The following is a 6,000-nucleotide window of genomic DNA, read 5'->3' on the forward strand; positions in this document are numbered from 1 at the left end:
TACAGCGGAGGTATTACATGTTTTTTAAGAAGCCTGGATGGAAAAATAGCCTCTCTATATATGTGTGGGTTGTTCACGTGCACTTGCAACTAATGATATTAATAATGAAGTATTTATAAAACCTTTAATTAATAATTGTTTTTTTATCATTGAGTGCCAGTGTGTGAATTTCCGGAGGGCACTGACCTGGTGACAGTCGGGTGCAGTGCATGGATCTGGGGTTAAGTCATCTGACCTGGTGGTTTGGTCACTTGCCTGTTTTTTACCCATAATTGCTGCTTCGATAACGCAACTTTTCCCTTTTCCTTTCTCCTAAATCAACACCAATCCATCCCCAGACCAGACACACACACCCTCTACCATCAGACAACACCATCACTCAGGGGAATTTATCTATGGAATCAACTTAATAACCATAAGATTATTAGAAAATGTCATAGTTCAAATGTACAATGCTCTTACCAATAGCAAAAGGAAATCTGTACTTGCATTTAACCTATGCTTAATTTAATACATCAGACAGCTTTTAAATAATGTAGTTAGTAAGTAATTTAACTGGCTTTTGTGATATTGTAACATTCACATTGACAAATTTGGACAAATGCCCACATTTTAACATTGTATATAGAGTATACACATTAAAGCAAAAGGCAGGGTTAGCAATCAATGTGTTGAACTTCTGCATTCAGGACAGAGGCATCCAAATGCAAACAGCTTGTTCTATCTCAGTGGTTTATTCCACCATCACACATGCATATGTAACTAGTGCTGCTTGCACAATCTGAGCTGGATGCAAAACAGCCCAGAGAGAGGGAAACCTTTAGTATAGAAGACAAAAGGCGAGGGGAGAAAAATAAATCAGAGATGAATACAGAAATGCGTCTGTGTTAGAGTGGAATGGCTGCTGTCAGTGAGGCCGGCTCTCTGAAACACTAACTATAGCGACAGGCTGATGAGTCAGTGTCTGTTTAAATGGCAGCTTGTCAGGCCTCCCGCTTGGAGGTGGGCTGCCGACCTGTCAGGGCCCGCGCCACATTAACCAGCTGACCCTATCATCCTTAACATTGCTCCACCGCCGCAGCGCCTGTCACTAACTCTGCCATTTGGCTTCACACACATCTGCCAGCGAGGGCAGGCACAGCCACCTCTTAGTGTTGTTTATTGATTTCTGACCCACCGCTTAATAGTTTTCCCAGTCCCCCTGAATGGCTTTTGTAAGCAATAGGGTTTGTACATCTCACCGATCAATACCTTTTATATTTACAATAAAATTGAAACGGCTTCTTGGTGGGGCTCACAGCACCTCTGCATTTGTCATCCTTCTGCAAGGGAAAACTATGTCATTATCTGAATTAAAACATTTATTTCTGATTAAGATAGTGTCCTATCTCATTAATTTCCCCCTTTCCAATACAAGGGGAATGGAATCGTATTGATTTTTTGCACATTTTACACGTCTCCACTACTGGGAAGATAATTGAGAAGTTAGCCAGAATAAATTAAGTTTCTCGTCTTGCAGGGGAGCCAATACCTTGGAAATGTGGGGTGTTTTTGTGGGAGCAGGCCTTTAATTTTGCGCCGGCCAAGACAAGGGGACTGAACAAATTGGATTAAGGCTGGAGATGTGTAGCCTGAGTTTGCGCCGGTGTGTGCAACTGAAAACGATCTATGTGTGGCCTTATAGCAACAAAAGAGCAGCGAGCGCTAGGATTTTTACTTGACAAAGACACCTCTAAAACCTGCGATTACTGCAGCTTACGGCCAATGATGATAAGTTACCTCCCCCAGCTTACGGTGGAGCATCAGGTGAAAGGCAGTAATCAATGTTTGAACTAGACCTTTTAACATGCCAGGGCTCATTGATTAGGCATTATTAAATTAATGAGATTGAATTAAGTTGTGGACTCCTTTTCATGTCCCTTGCAATGTCGAACCGTGGCAGCAGAACACGTAAAGTTTTCCGATTCCGACACAAATACAGTTGTTTCTTTGTAAAAAACCTTGCCCACTGCGTCCTTGCATCCCTGTTTGTGATTTCATATTTCTATTTGTCTTGCGCATGACAGGGAGAAGGAGAGAGGAGTCACCGAGTTAAACACTGTCCGCTCGTCCCGGTGCAGATTTGGAGGAGCGGGGTCCGTGTGGTCAGCTCCAGTTTGCACAAGCCCAGCGCCGCCGATATGGGGGTCGCGAGAGGGGTGAGTGAGCACAGCAATTGGACCTCACAAACACTGAGAGGAGCCAACGCCGGGCCATGTCTGATGCGGGCCGATCTCGCTTCGGGGACCGAGAGAAAATGTTGTCGGACTCGGAGAGGGCATCGTCCATCATGGCCCCGGCCCTCCTGTCAGAACTCTGATTGTGGAGGAAAAGAGTGAAAAGAGTGAGGAGAGTGCAACAAAGCCCCAGGAGTCCAGCACCGAGGCAATTGTAAGAGAAACTATGAGCAGAGAGTTCTGAGAGTAGTGGAGGGAAGGAAAGCTACGGGGCCAAAAATGTAACTATTGACAGTGACCGTGATGTGCTGTCTTGTTGTCTTCTCGTGAGCTTGGCCTTAAATAATAAATAACTTCAAATTCAAGGGAAACCAAATTAAAAGCTACACAATAAAATGTTGAGGATCAAGTATATTTCAGATGTGTTCACAGATTTAATGGTGTTGTATGTAGCCTACATTCTACTGGTTTGAAAAGGAACTGCAAGAACAACTGAAACTGGGTTATTAGTGACTTAACCTCCACATTAAAGTCACATACAAAATGTTTCTCCTTCTGAAGAATGAACAGACCATGTCTCATGTGAAAGCTCAGAACCTGGTCAGGTGGTGAGTACTAGGTTAGAACCAACTGTGGCAACTTTATTTACAGGAACTTGCAACCCAAATGAAGTACTTATGTGAGCCTCATTTTGCTCTCTGGTCAGATAATCGTCTTGAGAATCAAAACAGCTGAAGACAATAGGTTATGTCATGTTCACAAATCTTATTTTTGTCTTTAAGTGAAGGTTGTCCTTGAGAAATGTCTCCTTTGCATTTGACCCATCCTTCAATGCTGCTAGGGCCACCTGTCAAGTGCAGTGCAGCGCTCAGGGACCCAGCTCCAGATTTTGAGCCAGACTTAGTCAGGACCTTAGCTGGAGAACTTTTACCTACTGTGCATGTTTTGAGTTGATGGGGAGAAACCACAGAAAGGCCTGGCCCGGGACTCAAACCCAGGACCTTCTTGTTGTAAGGTTAACCTAACATTCAGAAGGGGTTGTTTGATATAGAGTGCCAATTCATAACTCAATTCAATCAGAGGCAACTCTAGTTTACTAACATTTTCAATAGCTAGTTAGTAGTTTGACATATAAAAAGTAAGTAATTTCTTAGTAGATGAGCATTAGTTTCACAAAAGTCATTCAGGGTACTTCTCCTTCAGTATAGACCTCTCTCTCTGTGTTATTGTCTGGCTCTAAGTTCTCTTTCCACTCCCTCTCATCAAAAACCCATCTCTGTGGTGTATCCATCAGGCCTTCATCCCTCCATCGTGCAGCCTGTGAAGCCTGATCTCTCTGGTGATGTCCCTGCCCTTCCATTCCCTCCATCCTCCTTCATGGACAGGTGAGTGTGAGGCTGATTGGCTGTGGAGTGAATGGGGCAGCTGCCAGCACCCTGCAGCACAACCATCTCTGACAGGCCACTAATTCAACCGACAGAACAAAAACCCCAACCAAACACTGGCATTAGGGGGCCGGAGGGGCCGAAGAAAGTTTAGAAAATTGGAAAATGGACTAAGGAGAGAATGGGTAGGGTTTGAGGGGGGGGGGCAATATACTCCAGGTGAGAGAAGGAAGACACAGAAATGAGGTTCAGAGGAGGGTAGAAACATGTTTATTTGGCATACGCTCTAACATACAGAAATATTAATCTAATCGAATACATTAAAGGTGCACTACTCTATGGATTTTTTGCTTGGCTCCATTTTGATTATTTATTGTGATTCCTTTGCCTTTAATGTTCCACAATTAAGCAAGCTTTTTTTACCGGTCAGATCTAAAAAATGCTAGTAATTGAGTATTTGTCAATTGAGTATTTGTCATTCTGTGGAACATTCCAGGCAGAGTAAATCTCCATGGAGACAAGCAATTGGTGTAGCCCCATCAGAAAAAGTGACATAATGCACATTTTAACAAAGTATTTAAACTGCACTTTAGGCCATGATATATATTACTCTTACTATCAATTTATCGTTCTCTAAATAATTTCTGGAGTAATATTTTTGTGGCTCAATATTTATCATGTGTAGATTTTCTTACGATTTCGTGCAATAAGATTTGATTTGATCTTTTCTGCTATTTACATCATGCCTTTAAACAATAATGTACATTTAGTAAAACGTTTACTTGGATTGTCCAGCTTTAGGGTTTGTATCAGCTGCATAAAGTAGTTTCAAAATAATTTATTTTGTGACAGCAATATATAGCAATACATAGATAGCACTTAGTTACCGGTTCTAGCACTAGATATTGGATTTCCCAGGTTTGTAGAGGAAATATATCCAGTGTAATAATACATTGGATTGGGACCCGGCTGTAGTCCTTTAGTGGTTTAGTTGATAAATTGGTCAATGAAGTCGTTAAAAATGTTTATTTGTAATTTTTGGGGGGATGATAAAGATTTATATGAAAGGAAGGAGAAGGCCTGGACTGAGTTTGCCAGATTTGGGAGTGAATTGTTATTTTAATCTGTCTTTTTACAGATAAATACACAATTTAATAGTTTTCTGTACAAGTATTTGTAATAATGTAGAAAACCCGCAAGCCTCACCCCCTCTCAGTTGACAAATTGACGCACAGGGCATGTCTTTAGTCGACCAAGAATTTATTTAATCGACTAAACCCTCATTTTAATATCCATTTCGTAATCTGCATTATCCATCACTGTATTAAGCAGCTGAAATGTATCCAAAATCATGACTGAACATAAAGGTGAATTAAATGTAAAGTTATGCACGGCCCGTTCTCCCTTGTGCAACCACAGGACAGGCATTAAAAACAGTGCACCACCTCTTTCCATTTGTTTACCTGTATAAACGTACTCATGGCCGGGCAGCAGCAGTGCTCAATGAACAGCTTAATTTGTGGATGCATTTCTATGCCCAGAGTAATCTAAGGAGGGATGCAGAAAGGTTGGGTACATTCATCACAAACACAAGCTTAACATAAGTGAAAAATTACAGGATTCCCAATGACCTTCCAACCAATCAGACCTGGTAATTACACTCATTCATTACGAAGGAGAGGGGAGACGGAGGAATACAGAGATGACCCTTCAGGACAACAAAAATGTTTATAGATGGGAACAAAGAGGAAAATGCTAATGGCCTGACTATGTGGCTGGGTGGCCCTGAGTTTCTACAGAATAATAGTTTATCTTCGAGAGCCAGAATCCTTGTTTTATAGGCACCAACCATACAAACACAACAATAATATCATTCTGGAGGATAAATAATTTACTAATGCATGTTTTTAAGCCACGTCTTTTATCACACACAGCCTCAGTGAGAGTCTAGGAGGAAAGCTAAATTCAGGAAGTATTTCTATCACTTTCCTCATCTTCAACTGAGCCTTTATATAATATATAAAGGCTCAAAGAATACTTTGACGAGGTGTTTAGTTACAGAATACTGAATACCTGCTTTAAAATGTATTTTGTAACACATTCTGTTACGTGGTCCGTATTCTGAATATTTGGAATACTTTGTTACATTATAATATCATTGAAACATCTTTGATTAATAAATGCAGAACAAACAACAACAAAGTTGCTGAAGCACTCCAACAGGAACTAAGTATTTAGATTGTTTTTCTCATTTATGTCGTGCCGTTTTAAGCCTAAATTTAAAAAAAAAAAACATTTTTAAATATAACATGGGTTTAAACCTGAAGAACAGTTTTTCCTTTCCCACCCTTATCTTGTCTTTGTGACTGGAGTAGACACTGTTAGTGAACCTGCCTGAA

Source organism: Eucyclogobius newberryi, unplaced genomic scaffold (assembly GCF_026437365.1).
Source record: "Eucyclogobius newberryi isolate DKJ021-1_F unplaced genomic scaffold, fEucNew1.0.hap1 SCAF_9, whole genome shotgun sequence".
NCBI classification, from domain to species: Eukaryota; Metazoa; Chordata; class Actinopteri; order Gobiiformes; family Gobiidae; genus Eucyclogobius; species Eucyclogobius newberryi.